Raw genomic sequence first — 21672 nt, 5'->3', positions numbered from 1 at the left:
TGGCCCAGCTTGCTGGCTGCTGGGCCGGGAGGGGCTGCCAGGCTCGGCCTCCTGCCCACAGCGGGGCGCCGGGGGAGGGCGGCGCGCGGCTCGAGATGCCGCGTTGCCATGGAGACGCTGCCGCATCCTGACTGCTCCTGGCAACGGGGTCCCGCAGCCAGGCAGGCGCTGGGCGGGGACCCCAGGGAGCGGGCGCGCCAGGCTGCCCACGGCGCCGCCAGACCCCCGGGACGGGACACGGATACGGCTCCCCCACCCCACAGACACCCCTCACTCATGCTCCCACCGCACACACATGTACACAGGCGCCCCAGCTGCAGCAGCCCAGGCGGAACTGCAGCCCAAGCCCGCCCTGCAGCCCCCACTCATTAATTCAGCAAACATTTGCCGACCGTCTCAGTGCCAGGCGCGAGCTGGCCACTGCGGCTGCGGCGACGAGTCACACGGGGACGCAGCGCCACCCGCCCCCCCCCCCCCCATCTCACAGCCCACAGAGGAGACAGACACAGAAACAGTGCGATCAATACTGTGACCCCAACAGCAGCCACCCGCTGACTACGTGCTAAGCCCTCCTCACACAGGGCTCACCCAAAGTGCATCACCCTTGGGAAGCACTGTGAGAACCCCTTTTTACAGATGAGGAAACTGAGGCATAGGAGAGCTCATTTACTCACCAGAGGCCACATAGGATGAGGCAAGTCTGGCCTTCTACTTTGGATCTTAACCACTTTCCCACACTACCCCTGCCAGAAGTGTTTCCAGAGCATAGATGAGGAGGACCCAACTCAGCTGGGGAGGCAGCTGGGGGAATTTCAGAACTTGGGGCCTGGGAGAAAATGCAAATCTAACAGGCAGAACAAGGAGAGGTTACCCTCAACTGAAAGGCCAGTCCGTGCAAAGACGTGGAGAATTGAGAGCTGCAGGCTGGGTGTGAGAGAGAGCAAGTGCAGATGTGGTAAGAAAGCTGCTTGGAGGCTGATGGAGCAGGCTGGGTATGCAAGCCAAGGGGCCTGGACTCCATTCCTAGAGGAGTAGGGAAGGTGTAAGCAAGTGAGAACATGTACTGACTGTTGCTCTGGCAACCATGAAGAGGGGGGCTGGGGGAGTGGAGGGCAGGCCATGGTCATCAGCCCAGTGAGGGACAAGCGGACCCAGCCCCCGCAGTGGGGTCCAGAGAGGAAGCAGGACACAACCTTCTTGCCTTCCCAAGCAAAGAATCTTCTGCCTGAACCAGGAACCCAGGGAATGACACAGAGGTACATGCACGATAACATAGGGGCTTCAGGGAGAGCAAGGGCTTCAGGAGGGCAGCAAATGGGAACATACTTCAGAGTGGCATGAGGAAAGATCAAGGCTAGACCCCAGGAAGAACTTCCAAGAGGAATAGGATTGAGTTTGTGAGAGAGGCTAGGGAATCCTTGAGAAGAAAAGAGACCCTCACACATCCGGGCATGGAGTAGACAAGCTGTCCCTTCCAGACCCCTCCTGCCAAGATTATTCCTCCCTGGCCCCTGTCCAGCAGATGGAGTCCCGGACACTCCTCTGAGGAGGCACAATATCCAGCCCTAACCACCACCCCCCCCCCCATCTCAAGGTTAGCCTAATTTTTTCCCTTCCATGGATTCAGGTCATTGCTCCCTGTCCTCTCTCCCAGGCGCCACGAAATGTGACTAATTCCCTCCCTTCATTTACGGGTCCTGTTACCTGGGAGGTATTTATAGCACGACAGCCTCCCACCCTCCCCAGCGACTCAGCTGCTCTCCCCCCAGGCCATCTCTCCCCCACTCGGCCAACCTTTGGCTCCCCTCTCTTCTGCCACAGCTCCACCACCTCCCCGCCAGCCCTCTCCTCACTTGTCAGACCCCAGGCGGGGGCGGGGAACAGAGGCAGCCCCAGTGGGAAGGGGCTGACCCAGTGGCTTTCTGAGTGGAGTCTTGTCTGCAGAGGGATGCCCCTCCCCTCTTGAACACCCACAAAAGGCAACTTAGGGGCCAGGCCAAGGGAGAGTGTCTCTGTGATCTCACCATACAGGCTGATACTTACACTAACGATAGGTCACAATTATTGAGTACTTAATGTGTGCCGGGTATTAGTACTTCTAGTTTGCAGATAAGGAAACTGAGGTTCAGAAAGGCTAAATGACCCCCTTCAGATCTTTACAGCTGGGGTAGGGTATTCCTGCTCAGCCACCCTCTAGAGCCCTGCCTCGTGTGTGGGAATACTCCAACTCTAGGTTGGGTAAAGAAAGGACCACAGGATAGCTAAGGGGTGCCTAACCAAAACACCTCTCACAAAGCCAACACTGTCCCTATGGATCACAAGCCATGGCTGATCTGCCCAGGGGCCGTCAGGGAATATTACTAGATGGAGGCCACTAGGTACAAGACACTGCCTGTCCCATATATATCCCCTCCTCCAGGCAAGGGTCACTGAGGAACTAGAATGGAAGGGCACAGATCTAGCCAAAGACACAGAAGAAGGGAATGCTGTGACCACAGAGGATGAGGGAAGGGAAACTACAGCAGAAGCGAGGGAAGTCGGACTCCATGAGGGACTCACAGGTATGGAAGACCAAGGCAGGGACCCAGTGCCCTGTCATATCCCCAGTCTCTCAACTGCATAGCAGGGAAAGCAGACTCTGACAAGTGAAGAGACTAGCTCAGCTTTTCCCAGACCCTCTGACCAGAAATTGTACAATACTGATGAAGCGGCTTTGTTGACATTTCTAGGAGGCAGAAGGGGATGGAATAGGAGACTGAGTTCAAATCCCAACCTTGTACTCATAAACTCGGTGACATAAAGCAAGTGACTTTGCCTCCCTGAGACTCGGTTTCCCCATCTGTAAAATGGCCTGACATCACACCCCACTCACAGGTGGTCATGAGAACTTAGAGATGTGAAACAGGCCGAGTACTGAACATGGAGCCTGACACATGGCAGGAGCTCCATAAATGTAGCCAGGTAATACTGTGGTTTGTATTTTTCCCCGCTTCCTTCTTCTCTCTCTGATCTGAACAAAGGGGCCACATCTCTTCCCTGAATTTGGGGCATCCTGAGGATAAGGGCTTTGTTTCTAGCATCAGCCTTTCATCAACTGTCCTTGGGACGAGGATCCCCTGGCAGGCTGCTGTTGGGAATGAACGATTCACTGCTGTTACCATTATTTTCATTATCATCCGTGTATCATTCTCTGTGGCTGTGGCCCCATCAGCACACACCCAGCTAGGCTTTTGGCTTTTGTTTAAGGAAGTCATCCCCCCTCACACTGCCACAAAGGCACACCACAGTTCCCACATGAGCCACATCTCAGGGGGGCGGGCCATGCTGGGTCCAACAGCCCCCACTGTACCCTCTTCACCAATACCCCTCATCAAGGGGTGCCAGGAGCTGGCCTGGAAAAAGAAAGACACTGAGTCATTCTGATTCCTGCTTCAGGGAGCCAGAGCTGGCAGCAGCCCAGCCAGCCCCTCCAAGGGGAACGTCAGGGGCAAAATTAGGTCCCTGGAACTCTCCTGGCAGCCCAACCCAGGGATGAACATGGCGGCACCAGGAGCCAGATTTGGGAGGGTGGGCGGAGGCAGAAAATATAGGACTCTAGTGGCTGGGGCCTGGCAGAGCAGGAAGGGGCAGCAGGAAGCATCTGTGAGAACTCCTATGAATCTGGCATGGGGCTAGGTCTCTATCACCCTGGGAGAGAGGGAGCCCCATCCAATTCACAGAGAAAGGCTACGGATGTTAAAGGCTTCCAAAAGGTCCCATCAACTGTCAGTGGTCACATAGCACTGGTAGATGGAAGCAGGCAACCCCTGCTCAGATGCCCACAACCCCTCATCCTCATGTCCTGAGTGGCCAGGCGGGCCCAGGGCTCAGGTGAAGGGAATGGAAACAGGCAACAATCCTGTCCACGCTGGCAGATGGAGGGAACCAGGCTTAACAGGATACTGCGGACAGGAGTCAGGGAATAGGACAGTGGAAGTGAGGCACTCTGGGCCATTCTTCAACAGGGTAGTGCCATGGAGTACAGCCTAGGACTAAACACTGAGCCCTTAGTCTTCACCCTGGTTTACCCAAAGCTTGCCATAGGACCTCGGCAAGGCCTGTCATCTTTCTGAGTCTCAGTTTCCCCAGTCATGCTGTCATAACTCTGAGCTCCAAGGTTCTCCCTAGCAGTTCTGACTCAGGCTTCCCCAAGCATATAGTAGAGCCAAGAGGCCAAGAGGCCAAAGAGGGGTCTGCACCCAGGCGGCTGTCCTCTCCCCACCCACAGGCACAAGGGGTCCTCGCTGAAGAAACGCGGTGTATACAAATAATTAAACAGAAGAATTGGAGTGATTAGGGCAGATGATTATTGTCAAATTATGATTTATCTTGTAGTGGAATTAGTATTCCCCCAAAGGGCCCGGCGTGGCGCGGCGCCCGCCACGGCCCGTGATTAATCGCCGTCTCCAGAAGGTCACCTCCAGCCACTGCAGATTAACTCAGTGGGGAAACTTCTTTCCGTAATTCAAGCTGTTGTTCCCACAACCTGTCATCCTCCGCCGCGGAAAAGGACGATTTCGTCAGGGAACCCAGGGCGGGTGCCTGTCCGCTCCCCCAGCCCCTCCCGGCTGCGGACATGATATATGGTGCGTCCCGACACGGGTGACCGCGAGGGGGGGCAGCGTCTGCCGTGGGGTGGGTAGCGGGAGGCAGGAGTAGGGGGAGCGTGGGGGACCAGGCGCCGCCAAGCAGAAGTAGGCTGTGAGGGGAGAGAGAGCGCGGGCGGTGGCAATTAGGAAGAAAATTGGATTTTTCAGCGTCCAGAGGCAGCTGGGATCTGCGGTGTGCGGCGCAGCCACCACCCCCTTTCCCAACACACATAGGCACCCAGCTCCAGCCAGGCGGGGACTCCCCAGGAGGAGTGGAGGATGGGGGACAAGGGACCTCCTTTAGGAAGGTAGGAAATGTAGAACCAATAGATGGCAGAAAGAACCTGGTCGGTTCTGAGGCCGGGCCCTGCAGAGCCCCTCAGTGAGAGCCGCTTTCCTGACCTAAAAGCCAGAACCAAGATCCTATTTCCTCGGTGGTAGACATCACCAAAGTCACGTGCCCATGTCACCTGGAGCTGCTAATCGTGGCCACCTCCATCTGGCAGTCCAGATCAGATCTGGGAGGGGGCTCTGGATCCCTGCTCTGTCTCCCTGTGCGCGGAGAACAGTGGGAACAGAGCCCCGCATCACTGCCTCCTCACCACACCCTCTGCCCATCCCTTAGCTCCCTGAGTGGGAGGGGGGGTATGAAAGTACAAGCACCTCCCCTTCCTCTCTATCATTTACCTTCCATCCAGGCCTGCGGGGTTGGGGTGGGAGTGGGGGGAGGAGTGTCTTGTACCCACACTACAGATGAGGAGGCAGAGTTAGGGTGACTTTCTGCTCTGAAGCTGCCCTGGGTCCCCAACATCCTCAGGATTACTGCCAAGTTTCTTCAGGTCTGCCCTTTCCAGTCTAGCCCCCCTGCTCATCCTCCCCACCTCCAGAAATACTCACTATGCACTGTTCCTTCAGGCCTCCAGGCTTTGTACATTCCTGAAATGTGCCTCCTGTCCCCAGCCCTCATGTGGTAAACTCCTATTCGTTCTTCTGTTCTTCTCAATCCAACTATTTATCCCTCTAGGAAAAAAGAGTGCTCCTCTGTGCAAGAACTGTGCTCTCACTGGCCTCCCTCACCAGAACGGGCACTCGCTGTGGGACTCCTACATCTATCTCTCCAGTGCCAGTGCACACCCAGCCCAAGCAGGTACAGGAAACTATCTGGAAGGCTCTAAGGACTCAGGGCCCTGCCTCCCCACTCCCCACAACTCCCAACACCCAATCCCAGATCTGAGGTTGAGGGGTCGAGGGCAGACCTTTGGTGAAGACCCTTGCTGGGTGGCACCCTCACAGTCCAGAAGCCTGTGTTTATTTAGTTCAGAACAGAAGCATATATTACGTATACCAACGTTTGCTCAGAACATTCTCAGGTCTGATATACTTAGAGTTGTGAAGACCCAGCACTATTTGGGAGAGAAAAATATATTTCTCTGTGTCTCAGGAATGGTGGTAGGAGAACACTCTCTCCAGAACCAAAGACTAAACACGCATTTTCTTAGGGGGAGAAGGGGCTTTCCATCCTCTGCCGGGAATGTCTGGCAGACACCCACCCTCCAAGTCTTTGGCTGATGGTGATAATAAAAATCCAATTTATACTGCATTTTACTTTCAAAATACCCTTTGCTGCATTCACTCACTGACTCCTCAGGGACAAGCCAAAAGAAATTTGTTAACCCCATTTTACAGATGAAGGAGCAGACTTGGGGAAGGTGGCAGGTGACTCGCCCAAGGCCAAGGGCTGTAAGCAAGGGAGGTGGCTGTGAGTCTGTGGAGGATGATTCTGGTCCTCACCCAGACCACTGTGGAATCACTGCCTCCCCACACAGGCGGCAGGCGTCTCTAAAACCTTCACTCCCATCCTTCCCCAAGGCCCAGGTGGGATGGAGTAGGGTACAAAGCAGGGGCAGGGACTCTCCCAGGGGAAGACCCTCCTTCTGTGAGCTCTGGATCTATAAGCCTGGTTCAAATCTCAACTGTGCAGGTCACCAGTTACAGAAGCTTGGGCAGGTCACTGTAGCTCTCTGTGCCTCAGTTTGCACTTCTGTGAAGTGAACTCTATCTAACCTTGTAGAGCTAGTTATGCTGATGAACCAAGACTGGGGCCTGGCCTGGCAGATAGTAAGTGCTCAATAAATGTGAGTTGCATTTGTTTTATCACGTTCACCTTCTCACTAATCTCTTGTGGAGGAGGTGGGGGAAGCTGATAGCTTCCCCATTTCCCAGGGGAAGAAACCGAGTGGGCTGAGCTTCCAGCAAGCAGAAGACATCATCAGATAAATTACCCTGAAGGCCACCTGAGAGTCTGTGCCTCCCTGTCAAGAACCCCCCATTGCTCCATGCCCATGGAACACAGCACAAACGCCCAGCCAGAAGAATTCTCTCTATTCCTAAAGCACTGCTGGTTCCTGCCTCCCAGCCTTTGCCCAAGCAGGTCCCTCTGCCTAGAATGTCATTTCCCTACTGGTTCCACACATTTGTTACCGAAATCTTTCAAAGCTCCGCCTAAAGGCCACGCCCTGTAGGAAGCCACCCTCAACCTCCAGCCCACGAATCGCTCCGGTGCCTCGCTGGACCCGGCCACTGGTCCAGGGCACTCCAGTCCAGCCAACGAGCACCTCGTCACCCCATGCGGTTTTCTGACACCCCCGCCCCAATCACGGGTTGGGCGGGGCCTCTTCAGTCTGACCCTAGGCGCTGGGGCGGGACACACGGTGGGTGCCGCGACCTCGGGGGAGCACAGCCCGGCCCCCACCCCACTCCCTCCAGCGCCGCGGCCCGGTCTTTGATCCGGCCGCCTCCGCGCCCCAAACCTGATTGGCATCGAATTACGCCGCGCGGCGGAGGGAGATAATGGCGGGAGGCGCGGCAGACATGAAAGGGGGGGGCGCAGCGGCAGTCCGGGCCGTTGTTAATGACCCAATAAAAAGGAAGAGGGGGGAGAAATAACCCTCCCTTCCATCCCCGCCCCCAAGACAGCGGCCGGTGCACACAAAGCCGCCGCCGACTCGGAAATTACCGCGGCTCAGCCCAGCGCAGCGTGACTGGAGGGGGGGTGGGCTCACCTGGCGGGGAGCGGGAGGGAGGGCACACAGTCACAGCCACACACACAGTCACGCAGACGTGCACACATACTGATCCTGTCTTTAATAGTTTTATATTTTTTCACCATGGATTTTTTTTTGCATTGATTGTGATTTTTGAAAAATACTACACTAAAATAATTTCCCTGGTTACCAAGAAATTTTGTACCCACCCTAGTCCCATTTCTGAAACACAGTCACAGACAGCACTGTCCTGTGACACGCACACATTGTGCCTCATCTATACGGATACAGGTAAGACAGTCACACACAGATACAGACACATGGACACATTGTCACACCTAAAGTCACCTGCAGAAACCAACAGGGAGCCACATGGACACACACCCAGCAGGGCCTACAGAGATGCTCACATAGAGACATACCCAAAAGCTGGTACAGAGACAGATAACACAAACACACACACACACACACACACACGCACACACAATGAAGAGGAAATTCACAGAAATATACAAACACATGACACAAGCCATGCAGAGACACACTGATATACACTGACATCTACAGACAAATACAAACATGCAAAGATACACAGAGACAAGCACAAATCCACACAGCATCCCAAACACTCACACACACAAATAGACTTAGGTCACATTAAGCACACACAGTGACACACACATCCTAGCACAAATCCCCAAGTAACAGAGTCTCTGAGACGCACCCTGTGCCCTCAAGGCCACCCATCTCACACCTTCGCTCGCATGTGTTCAAATGTGTTCCAGTGAGTTCAGGAGGGCCAGGGGCTGGGTTGATCCATAGCCCAGATGAAGTGGGGTCATTGGACCACAGAAGGGGGAGAACATGGCAGTGGGGGAAGGGGTGGGAGTGCAGCTGCCTTGAATTCATGAGGCTGGGGCAGATGGTTTAAACTGTCAGAATATCAGTGTTATTCATCTCTAAAATGGGGTTCAACTCCTCTCCAAGGGATTGTGTATGTCAATAGGCAATAGGAAAGTACTAAATGTTGAATGCCATTACCATGTGGACTCCTTTAGGGGCAGCCCAGACTCTCCACTGCATATCTCCCCAACACATACACACACACACACACGCACACGCACACGCACACGCACACACACACCAGTCTTGGCTCCCAATCACTTTACTGCCAGGTTAGGTCCCTCTTAAATCTAATTTGAGTCCCTCATGCTGTAAGCTAACTTCATATCTGAGAACAGGAGGACTAGCCCCTCCAAGGAGCCTCTCCTGCTCCAAAAACCAGCACCCTGAGTACTAGGGGTCTTGGGAGCCAGATAAGTCTTCATCATAAAGCCAGGATCTGGGTCAGGCATCCTTTACTCTGTTGTCTGATTTCAAACCCCAGTTCTGCCGTGAACCAGGTATGTAACTTGAACAAGGACTTGGCCTCTCTGAGTCTTGGGTGCTCTCACTGTCAAATGAGTTAACAGCATCAGCATCCAACACACGAGTCTGTGGGATGAAATAGCTCTCGGGCTGAGCTAATAGGCCAAGGTAAAGCTGCTAGTCCATGTTGGAGTCAGAGGTGAGGGGTCAGGGTTCATACTCCCCTCCACACACCAGGACAAAAGCCCTCCCTGCAGCTTCTTCTTAGGTGGACAAGGGGACTTTATGAGCCAAACCTCAAGGTCTAATTAATGCGATTAATCACAGGCCCAGCCACACAGGCCATGGGGACAGCTGGCAGGGAGGGTGACAGTCAGCTCAGTTACCCAAAAGGACAAAGAAGCAGGAAACAAGATTCTCACTGGTCTCTCCCTCTCCCATCACCCCGAACCAGGCTCCCCCAGCCCCTGATAAGCAAAGCCCACCCCTGCACCCAGCTCACTGGGGAAGTCCCTTCTCATGTCTAAATCCAGTTTCTCCTGCTGTAGCTCAGGAAACACATGGGATCTGCAGTCCAGGTCCTGGCTGTCCCTAAACAGGCAGGTTAGAAAGGATGTGGTAGGGCTTCTGGTAGCTGGGCTGTGTAACGCTGGGTTTGGTGGTGGCGGTGGTGGTGGTGGTGATGGTAGGCAAAACCTCTCAGAGCTCAGAGTTTGGCCCAGGAGTAAGGCAAGAATAAAGAAAAGAACTGGTGGCTAGGAGGGAAGCCCTCCTTCTCCTTCTAAGGGGTCTGTGTGTGTGACCCAGGGTGAGGAGGATTGGTTGCGGTGGTGGGGGGGGGGGGGGTGGTGGCCGAAGGATCTGACCAGGGCTGCAGCAGGAGGGGGCAGCCCACTAGGGCAGGGGCGCTGCTGCGTTATAAATCACCCTCGACTCAATTAGAGCCTGTGAAAGGTTGTGCACACCCAGCAGAAAGCGCCAGGCTTGGCGGACAGCCAGCTCCCTGCAGGGGGTGGGGGCGAGAGAGCTGGTGTGTGCCTATGTGTGTGTACGTGTGTGCATGTGCCATACTGTGCAGACACGCTTGTGTGTCTCTATGTACCTGTTTGTGCCTGTCTGTTCCATGTATGCATGTGTACAGTGGTGAGCGCATATGCCTGTGAATTCCTATGTGTGCAATATGCTTGCATATCCTTGTGTGCTTGTTGCTGAGTGTCTGTACGTACCCGTTTGTACCTATTTGTGCTGTGTGTACACGTGTGTGTGTATGTCAGTGGGATGTCCTCAAGCCCATGTGCACTTGAGCATGAGCATGTGCATAGTTGTGTCTCTCTACCACTTTGCTGCTGTGCCTATCCCCTTGCCTGTGTGCACCCGGGTGTGAATGCATGTTTGTGACTATTTTGTGGTTGGCCTGATGAGTTGAGCTGATGTGGGATTGGGGGTGGAGGGATGTTCTTGCATGGGGGAGTGCTCTATGCATTGAGGGCGGGGGGGGGGGGGGAATGGATAGATAGAATTATGGGCAGGTAGAGAGAAAGAGCCAAACCAGGCCAGTAGGGAGAGGCTGTGGCAGACAGGGGAACCAAGCTTGCAGGAGAGTGGGAGTCTGCACAGTTCAGGGGACCGGCCAAGACCAACAACCTACAACCTACAAACCTGAAGAGAGAGGCTGGACACCAGCCATGCCATAGCGGGGCTGCCCTAGTTTGGCCAAGGAGCAACCTGAAGTTCCCTCCTCCAGCCTTCTGTAATAACTAATGGTGATGAACAGTCACCATGGACTGAGCTCTGTGCTAGAGTCTACAGCCAGATACCTCACTGAACCCTCACAGACGCATTATGAAATAGACACACTATTGAACATGGGTTTCTACTAGAATTCCCACTTTGCAGACATGGAAACTGAGGTTCATTGACTTGTTCACAGCCAATAAGTAGTAGAGCGAGATTCTGAACCTTGGTGTGCCTAATTCCAAACATCTTACCACACTCGTTACTGCCTCTCCCGGGGTTCCCAGTGGTCATATTCTGGGGGGAAAGGGGAGAAGTGAGGCTGTGTGGGTGAGTGAGTATGCTGCCCCATCTACTGAGTATGCTCTGAACCAGCACATAACAAATGCCAAAGAAATATCTTACTTGTTGGGGGAAGCAGGGAGCCAAGACATCCTGTTCTGCTCTGAGACTAAGAGTAGCTGGCAGAGGTGTTGGGGTTGGGGTACCTATAAACCACACCATGGACATTGGCCACCTCTGCCTCCCTCCCAGGGAGGAAGTACTGCCTTGGGCTCTAGAGGCTGGGGAGTAGGGGCTGAGGGTTTCTCTGAGCCAGCTTCGGCCCTGCCTCATTTTCGCCCACACAAAGGTGGGACTACCTGGATGTCTTTCTTGATCAACACTAAGTCTCACTTGTCTCTTCTCTACCCAACCCACAGACAAAGGTTTCCACACACACCTCTCATTCCCCTAGGAACACTTGGGTCCCTGAATCGGGACCCCCATGGGAGAAGTCTGCACAAGTACCCTCAGCCAGGAGCCAATTTGGGACCCCGGACTCAAAACAAGTTTCCCCTTACCTACAATTGCATTTCTCTGAGGAGTATGGGGGATTGAAACCATTAAGTCCTGGGCCTCCTTATATAACCTGGAGAATCAGCCATGGATACAGCCACCAGGCCCCAGATCCGACAGCCTGCCCCCCATGGAGGGTAGAATGCAAACCCACAGTGAGTTCAACTTCTCTCCTGCCCCAGCCTCCTGGGAGACTTCCTCGCTGAACCAAGTTCTGCTTCCATTTACCGACCAGGTGCCAGGAGAGGGAGGTAGACGGGCCTCTCACAGGGCAGCCTCCAGGAGGAAACCTAGCCATGTGCCAGACGTCACCCTGCATCTTCTGCAGGCCCCTGCAGGCAGGCCCCACATCTGGAACCATTTCAGGCAGGAGAAGCATAGGACTGAGCTGCCCCTCCTTTGATGCTGGGGCTGTGGGGAAGGGTCGTGCCCTTTGGGAGGTCGGGGGTCACAATGCATGGATGGCACACCTCCTGAGGATAGGAAGGGGGGGGCAGGAATGGGCAAGATGGGGTTGAGGCATTTATGTCATGGTGCTCCAAAATGTAGGATCAGGGGGACTCCAGAAAGACTCCAGAAGATGATGAGCATCTTATTTATTTATTTTTAAGTAAGCTTCATGCCCAATGTGGGGCTTGAGTTCACAACTCTGAGATCAAGAGTTGCATGCTCTACCTATCCTGGAGAAAGGGAAGTGCCAAGCTTTACTCTAGCTGAGCCTCAGTTTCCCCATTAGTAAAACAGGAATATTACAGGATTCTGGGGAGGATTCCAGAAGGGTTTTAGCATGGGCCAGCACAGAAAAAAATGCTCAAGACGGGATAGTAGCTGCTGTTGTTATTATCATTCTTTTGTTTAAAACATAGCTGCTTTTTACCAAAGCTCTCTATCCAGCTGAGGAGACCTGGTGAACATCCCCAAATTAGTCAGGCTATATGGAATCAGGAGTTAGAAGTGGAATGTTAGGAGGGGAGGGTGCTGTAGGCCTGGGCAGTCAGGTAGAACCTCCCAGAGAAAGTGGCATAGGGTTCACCCTTCAGAAATGGGAGAGTCAGGCAAGCTGAAGTGGAATGGAGAGAGTGCCCCAGGGGGCAGATGAGTTTCAGCCAAGCCCAAGAGACAGGACAAGTGGGCCTGATTTTGTGAGAAGCAGAGACAGGCCAGATGGGTTGCGGTGGGCATAGGAGCTGGCCTGATGAATGAAGAGGATGGATAGGACCCTAACTTCCACCTCTATGGAAGGACTCTACCCTGATGCCCACCCCATCCACACCTGCTCTGCAACCCAAGGTAGCCCTTGGGATCTGTAGAGAACCAGTGACACCCACCCTGTTGTATTTCCCCCATCAGGGCTCTGAGAAATCAGGTGGCTGCTCTCCCCTCTGTTTATTTATTCCCTTGGTTTTTTTTTTTTCCCCTTTTCAGGGGACGATAATTATTCAGATCATCGCGGTGATTTACTCGGCAATCAGAGCCGCTCGATGCAGTGGCCGCGGAGCTGAGACAGACGAGCATCGCCAAGGAGGACGAGGCTGGGGGCTCAGCACCCCCTCCCTCCCAACCCGCCAGGCCTTTGTTCTCTTTGAGGTCTGCACCCAAGCTGCCTGGCAGGCAGTGGAGGCGCCCACCCTAAGGACACAGCAGCAAGCTCTGGGGGGGGGGGGTGGGGGGTGGGTGGAGGGGTCATCAGAGCCAGTGTGCACATGTGTATCCTGGGTAGGGGAGGTGTGTGGGCTCATATGTTCCTTAGTGCTGGCTGAGAATGGTGGAGCTCCTGTGTGCATGTTTGGGGTGGGGGGGATAGTAAGGACCATACCACTGCATGAGCATTGAGGTCAGGTGTGTAATCCGAAGGTATGCACCTGTGTGATTGCCTGGGGCCTGGGGTACATCTGTCTCTGGAGGCTTGTTCAGAAGTGCAACGGGCAGGTGCCCAAACATTTGTATTTTAGGCACATAGTGGAGAGGGGAGGAGGTTTGGAGTTCCTGTGCTAAAGCTGCCTGAGGTGGTCATGGATGGAACAAGGAATAGGTTCTAGCTTGGTCTTTCTGACGGTGCTAGTGGGGGTAGGGGGGCCAGTGAGCAGCTCATATCCGAATGCTGAGTTCTCCTGGGTCAGTGCTGGGGCCTTGGGGGTTATGTGGATACAGGTGTGGCTCTGTTCACAGGCATGTGTACACACGTGTGTACTCGCAGCCCACCCCGCACCCCCACTCCCACTCCCACCCGCCGACCGCAGGCTGGCGCGGTGACGGTGACCTCATTACTGCCTCCGCAAAGGCCCCTTCAAATCCCTGCGCCGTCGCATTTGGCTGCTCTAAGTGATGGGAACGGCCTGCGCTTCCTGATCAATCGCTTAAAATTCAGGGTCGGCTTGCTCGCCGGAGAGGGCTGCCTGCCAGCCCCACGCACCGCGCTCTGCCGCCTCCCCCTACACCCCCTCCTTGCTTTAGGGTGGGGGGCTGCGATACTGCCGTATTGGAAAACATCCCCGCGCTGGCTGGGGGGCCCGGTGGGGCCAGCGCTGGAAGCCGTTCCACTCGAGCAGATGGCTGTGAAACTTTGGCGGCGAGATAAATTGGGTCTGACGGCGTGAGGCCGGCTCACAGATGGGCGGGATTCTCACGCCGGCCCCCACGTCCGGCCCGACCGCGGGCAGGGCCGGCGCGGCTCAGAGCCGCCTTTGGGCACCCGCCCGGCCAGCAAAAGCCTTCGGGAGGCCACTCAGCCGCCAATAGCCTCTCTCTGCCGGGAGGTGCCCTCCCGTCACACTCCTTCCGGCCTTAGATCTCCCCAGAGACAAACCCAGAGGGAGGGGCAGCCCCCAGCCCCCGCCTGGTCACCTCCGCCAAGCTGGCAGCTGGGCTTTCCCCCTCCTCTGCCATCCGCAGAGGCCTGAAGCGTGAAGGTTAACAGCTGGGGGGGAGGCTGCGTCTCCCTCCCTCACCCCCTCTCTGCTGCAGCCCCGCCCACCTGCCAACCCTGGGGATGTCGTAAACAGGACTGTGAGGTGTGTGTTGGGGGGGGAGGGGGGGCTGCAGGGAGGGAGAAAAGAGAGCCAGACAGACAAAGAGAGAAAGGGAAAATGAGCAAGATGAAAAAGAGACCTAGCCAGAGACCCAGGGACAGAGACAGAAATGGAGACTGAGAGGTAGAGATAGACACAGAGACACCCACCGACAGAGAAGGGAGGGAGAGACCTCAGAGCCAGAAAGGAGACATACAAAGAGAATGGGAGGAAGGCGAAGGATAGAACAAGGGGACGAGATACAGGCGGGGACCGCCTCGAGCTGTGCGTGATCGTGGGGATTGCGGACGAGAGGAGTTGGGGAGCAGGGCGCGGTCCCGGGCTAACCCCGCCCCCACATGAGGGTTTTGACCCAGAACAAGAAAGTCGCTCCCTCAGGCCGCGCCCTCCATCCCAAAACCACTTCCCCGCCTCGGTTTCCCCAGAAGTGCCGGTGAAGAGAATGAGGGGGGAGGCCTGCACAGCCATCACTCTGCCGCAGAGCCCACCCTGTCGAGCCGACTCCGCGGCGCATCAGTCCAGCGGGCAGATATCGATCCGGTCCAGCCAAGCTCGATACCCGCGGCCTGCAGCCCTCTCTGCAGCTGTCCTACAAGGAGGAGGGGGCTCACTCCCCATGCCGCCCCCGCGGAGATTCTGTGCCAGAATAAACCCCCGAGAGCCCCGCGGGAGCGGCGCCCTCGCCTCGCTCTGTCCTAAGAGGCCCGACTTGGCGGGGCCAGCCTGCCTGCAGCAGGGGGGACGGCCCGGGTGACTAACCCCAGCCCCACCTCCTGCAGGGAGCGAGAGGCCAGAGGAAAAAAATCTTTGCTGAGTTGATGAAGTTGAAGTTTCGTAAAGGGCGTGAAGGAGACAGCCAATCAGCGAGTCTTCATTTACATAGGCTCTCTGATTGGTTCTCACGGTACCTCTTTAGAATGTTACTTTGAAACCTTAAGAAAACGATGAGAAAAATCCCACTGATGAGAGAGAGAACGAAGCTCAGATTCCTCAGGTTCACGTAGCCCCCCCCCCCCCCCCCCCCGCCAAGCTCTGAGGAGAGGAGGGGAGCTTTGACGAGGTCTCGCCCAGCCCTCAGCATACATGTGACCAACTGGAGGTTGTACGGTCAGAGAGGTAGAGCTCGACCTGAACCCAGCACCTGGGTTCCACCAGCACCCCTTCCCTGTGCCCACCTCCAGATCCCCAGATGTGTGGTGAGGTGTTATTTCAGACTGGAATTGGGAGATAGAAAGGGCCTGGCTTGGCTTGGGAGGGGGAAGCCTGTGGTGCCAAGAGTCTTGTCTGTGACAGGAACAGTGTGGGTCCTGTCACCAAGTTCTGCAGGCCCTCAAATAATGCAGCTTTAAAGGTAGGTCCAGGTGCTTCCCTGGCTGACCTCCAGGCCAGCCTGACCTTGAATCCCAGATAGACACCCATGAATACATGGGGGTCCAGTGACAGACTGAAGCCTCAGAGGCCTAGAGGAGAGGGTTCACTCTGCAGAGAGTGGGACCAGGCCACCGTATCAACCTTACACTGCCTCTAGTTCACACTCCTGGGCCCAGCAGGTCCTGAGTCACTCTAGGGGAGGGAAAAGCGGTCTGGACTTTGGACTAGTGGACAACCAGTTTCTGTCCTGAGGCCTTCACTCTGCCCTCCCCCTCAAAAAAAAGGGTCCCCTGGGATTACCATGTACAAATCCAGCCCAGCTTCCTGGCCCACACCCCTCCCTAGGGCCCAGCACAGATGACTCAGACCTGGGGGGAGGAGAGGGTGTCTAAGGCGGGGGGGGGGGGGGGGGGGGGGACTAAATCTGTGGCTAAAGCTGAAAAGAAAGTCCCTCCACTGTCCGCCTATGGCAAACTGGGGGACATGTGGGAGAATTCACTCTAGTAGGGCTCTAACCTCTTTTTCTTTCTTTCCCAGTGACATATCCTGGAGAGCCAGCTCTGTCACTCAACTCCAAATAGCCTTCATCCAGAGCCTGAAGTATATGTGAAGGAGAGGCTGTGCCTGAGTCCTGGGTGTAGCAGCTGTTCCTGTGACAGGTTATGCACCCTGTGGGACATTGGGCAGTAACAAGTTCCAGTTTACAGAAGACCCAGGGACCCCACAGCCAGTGCACAGACATCTGAGAGGCCACCACCTGCCAAGTCCCAGAGCTCAGCCTGCTGATGTGCCAAACTTACTGTGTGACTTTGGGCACATCTCACACATCTCTGGGCTTCAAGCTTCTCTACAAGTCTATGCTTTCCTAAACATACCATTCTGAGTGGAGGCAGTTGCAGAGAAACCCCAGAAGCAAGGGCAGAGTCCAAGAGGGGCCTGGGAGGGCTTTCTCAAAGTCCCTGCTTGTCCAGGGGTCAAGTGGGACAGGGACAAAATTGCCAAGTCCAACAGTTGTCACCAATTCTCAGAATCTCCTCTCTCCTCCTATCTCCCTGCCCGCCTCATAAATAATAGCAGGAGGCTGGGCTGGGTCTGGGGCAGGAGTGGGGAGCTGTATGTGCTTGCATGCATTTGTGAGTGTGTATGTATACACACGCAGGGAGAGTGTGAGAGCCTCCCCCCATCCCCGCCCCAACCACTGCCACCATTGCTCTCTGAGAAGCTGAGATAATCCCTCGCCATCTGTCTTGTGTTGCTAACCCGCTCAGCCCAGTGGACAGCTGCCCGGCCACAGCTCCACAGAGGAGAGGGTGTGGGGCACTAGGGGAGCTAGCTAGCTCTCAGGACCTGGCAACAGACGCACTTGGTCCTCCTGTTCCACTCACTCACCTTACCTGCCTGGCTTTACAGAGGAGAGAAAGTGAGGTCAGACAGGACTTGCTCCATTCCAGACCACGGGAGGAGTAGAGGAATGGAAAATGCGCCCTGGTCTGGGGGCTGGGGACAGACCCTCCCAAAATGTAGGGGGATGGACAGGGTGACCTGCTCACTTAGTTCCTATGAGCCCTCCACATGTACATGTACAGGGACAAGTCAAACTTGTCCCTGCCTTTGGCTGAACACTGCCTTTGGCAGGCCAGGGTCCAGGCCTCCAAATGACCAACTTCCCAGAGCCAGAATGAGAAGACAGGCTCATAGGACATTTGGTGAGTAATGCTTAGTGTGTGGGCCCTGCACCCCAAGTTCTCATGACCCCCGTTGTTTTCATGAGGAAATTGAGGCTCAGAGAAGGAAGTGACATGCCCAACTCTAGTGAGTGGAGGAGCTTGGACTTGGACCCAGGCATCAGGCTCCAGCAGCCCTACTCCTGTAGCCCATTCTATCTGTCCCCTGTAGTCATCAAGTCTGTCACTTGTCTCACCTCCCCTACCTGTAGCTCTGCTCCATGTGGCTCTGAGGTAATGCCAGCCCAAGCCAGGCAATCACATTCCCAGGGTCATGGTCCCAGCCAGTCCGACAGGATGGCAGCCCGGGCCAACCGGGGCCTGAGGAGGGATGAAGCTGTGGGGCTGAGTGTGGCCCCACACTCTCCCTGTCAATCATCTGTCACCCGCCTCTACACACATGCATACTCAAATACAGATGGCATGTGCTCAGCCAGTTACACAAACAGGTACTCGCACACGAACGAGTAGGTAAAGACAAGCACAGTCACACATACAGTGACACACATACAGTCACACACGTACAAACTCCCTGATACAAACACAAACTCAGACAGCCACCCACATCGTCACACCAACACACAGACCTCACCACCCACAGCAAAGCTCACACACAGACCACCCCCAACCTCCACACACTGCAGGCTCCTAGTTCCTCAATCCCACTCCCACCGCCCCAGGAGCTCTATCTTGCCACACAGCAGACAGTAACCTTCAGGAGGGCCAGTGCCTAGGTAGGAGAAGGGGTCCAGCAGACCAAAGTCTGCTCTGTCTTTCCTGCCTATGGGTGGGGGCCCTCCAGCAAGAGTGTCAGTGGATGCTTGCCCCCTCCCGAAAGCCCCTAAGTCCTGGAGGGCTGCCATCTGGCCACAGATCTAAGAAAACAGTCCCCTACCTCTCACCTAGGGACTCTCAGCCCTGAGCCAGGGGGAGGAAAGGGACAGTGGAGGGAAGTGCTTGTCCTCTGAAGGTCTCAAGTCATCAGGAAATGAGATAACACCAGGAACAGTCTGGTAGCGATCTGAGCCCCGCAAGGTAGTGGACCCCCAGGTCCTGTCCGTGATCCAACTACTATATATCCTTCTTCCCAAACCTCTCCTCCCACCCCCGTACCCAACCCTTAAGGGATTCTGGAAATAGGGGGATGATGCTCCCTCCCTCTCTAGGCTGGAATTTGACTCCCAGGTCACTGTGTACTCTTAACCACAGGGACCTCAGCCCTGAGCCTAGTTGATCTGCACCTAAAGAGGCTCCAGATACTGCCATCCTCACCCACACGAGGTGAATCACAACATACAGAGGCTCTCACTCACAAACTCACCCTCACACATCCACGTACCCTCATATAGCCATGTTCACATACTTTCACACTCACACAGGTACACACCACACCCTCCATCACACACACTTGCACACTCATGTGCAACCACACACTATCATTCTCTCATACTCGGCCATATTCACACTCTTGCACCCTGTCACACTCACTGCCACACCTGAACAAGCTGAAGTTCTGGGGCCCTGAGTCAGCAGAGCCCTGGCAGAGGCTTGGAGGCTGGTGCTGACAGCCTGGCGTGCAGGGGGAGGGGAGGGGCTGCCACAGAGGCCTGGAGGGTCCTGAATAATTCAGGGTGGTGGCTGCTGTGGTGGCGGGAGCCTGTCAGCTGCAGGGAAAGCTTGGTGGCTGGATTGTTCTGGGAAGATGGCTCCTGGTGTTTTGAGGAGAATCAGCCCTGACTGAGGCCTCAATGAACTCACAGAGGACTTCTCATAGCTGCTTTCACTTTTAATCCTCTCCAGGAGCCTGCACAGCAGGTACTATAGCCCCATTTCACAGATGAGGAAACTGAGGCTCAGAGGAGGAAGAGATTTACTAAAGGTTGGAAAGCAGGGGTGTCCGGGTTCCCACCTGCATCCCTCTCCCCCACATACACATACTCACACACTCCAGAAAGAGTTTCCTTTGGTCATTATAACCAGATGGAGATGAGAGACCCCAACCATCCGAGGATACTCTACAGTGTGCTCTGGGGGTTTGAGTTACGGCCTGCTGAATGACGGCATTGTCCGGGGGTGGCACACTGTAGCTCAAGGCCATGCCTCTACTGCTTGCACAAGTCGCTAGACATCTGAGCCTCAATGTCCTCATCTGCAAGATGAGCACTGAGCATACTGACCTCATGAGATGTTGGTAAGGACTGACTAGAAAAACACATGTAAAGGCGTTAGCATGGGGGCAGGCCTACAGCAAGGGCTCCACGTTGCATCTAAGACATGCAAACCCTCGCCACAAAGAGCCCCCCAGAGTGGTGGTCTGTGTAATCCAGGTTCCCTCTGCCTTGGGCATCTTCCCCTCTCTCCTTTGCTGTCACCACCTTTCTCCTCTTCAAGGCTGAGTACATCTGTCACCTTTCCAGGACGACAGCATGGTCTCCTGCCATATCCTGAATCCCTCGCTGACACTCCCATCCCCCTCCCTGGCACTCAGGTGGCTGGCCTTGTATGCTGAGAGGGGTCCCAGCCCATCCTAGCTCATGGCCTGCACACAATAGGTACTCAAGTGCTGCCTGCTGAACTGACAGCCCAGCGCTATGTCAGCACACAGCAACCAGCAGCTAGGGTGCTTCCGCAGTTAAAATAAACCTCTGAGGTCATGGGTCTGTTCTCTCTGCAAAAACAAAAATATCCAACTGCTCGTGTCTGGTGAGACCCATAGCAAAAGACCAGACGTGACTGCTTCACCACCCAGAGGCCAAGCATCAGGCTCTCAGCCAGGTCCTGATCTAAAGGGGCACCTGCCCAGGCCGAGGGGTACCAACACCTAGAGGCAGTTGACAAGGGACCCCTGTGCCCAGTGGGAAAGGCGGGCACTCAGTCCCCAGAGCCCTGAGCTCTGAGATTATGGAGCATTCTCCATATTTGATTCAAAATAAAAACCACAGTAAACCATAGACCCAAAACTTATACGTCGGCTGAAATTAAAATAGCTTCTTGCTACGTTTTCTGGTTTCAATATTCTGGATCAGCTCATGGAAGCTGAATCAGGCAATTTGTCTGTCCCTCCTGTTTTGTTTCTGTTGTTGCCCCTGCTTTACTGGGATCTCAGCACACGCTCTGTCTCCCCTCGGGAGCAGAAGGTGGCCAGGTCTGGGGGGTCCCCTGGCCCCGCACTCATGAGGCTGATCCCTCCAGGAGCCTGCCAGTACCCCCTGGCCCCTCCCTCTTCCGGGGAACCTTGCGGCTGGGCCCGTGCCTGCGGCGAGTCTCACCCCAGTATTATTTTAGTCGCAGACAGACACGAGGCAGATGGTGACAACATCCCTTCCCCGCTCCCCACTGACGAGCTGTTGCAGCCCTGAAGCCTGAGGGTTCTTCTCCCTCAGGAATATTTCAATCCTGACTTGGTGGCTAAATGTGGCTGCTCTTGTGAGACGCGGGCACATCTGCTCCTCCTCCTCCTCCCTACCCACTACCCATTTCCTGGGACTGAGTAGAGAGCCCTAGGGAGGCCCTGCCAACTTCCAGCTCTGCCCAATCCCCCTAGCTGCCCTACTGTGCGCCAGGCATCAGGCCATGAGCACTGTACCACTGAGAGGGATAACCATTATGCCCACTTCACAGATAAGGAAGCTGAGGCTCAGAGTGAAGCATCCCAGGTCCTATAGCCAGTGAGGAGGCATTCCCTTGGGTCCCAATGCGTCCTAGAAACACAAGGTATACCCTCCACTCCGTTCCCACACCTGAATCTCCACCTGACCACCTTTATGCACAACCTTGAGGGACCACCCCAGGCAAACCACCTTCCCTGCTGAGCCACTAGGAGCTGATTTAGTTGCTATACCTGCTCTCCTGCATCAACCAATATAGCCTGGATGGAGCTCAAGGCTAGCCAAGCATCATCTGCCTACCTTTCACCCTGCTGGTCCTAGCTCAATGG

General features: G+C 55.2%; 1 protein-coding gene across 1 annotated transcript in view; it reads right to left on the bottom strand.

Moving 5' to 3' along the window:
• Positions 1-1510, bottom strand: part of PSD2 (pleckstrin and Sec7 domain containing 2) — a 74288-nt gene extending 72778 nt beyond the window's left edge. The window contains exon 1 of the mRNA XM_053221888.1: positions 675-1510. The gene's annotated coding sequence lies outside the window, so the exon portion shown is untranslated. The remainder of the gene's footprint in view (positions 1-674) is intronic.
• Between the last annotated feature and the right edge of the window lie 20162 nt (positions 1511-21672).

This window comes from Acinonyx jubatus, chromosome A1 (genome assembly GCF_027475565.1).
Source record: "Acinonyx jubatus isolate Ajub_Pintada_27869175 chromosome A1, VMU_Ajub_asm_v1.0, whole genome shotgun sequence".
NCBI lineage: Eukaryota > Metazoa > Chordata > Mammalia > Carnivora > Felidae > Acinonyx > Acinonyx jubatus.
The sequence above is the reverse complement of the archived record's forward strand: the minus strand, read 5'-3'. Positions and strand labels throughout refer to the sequence as shown.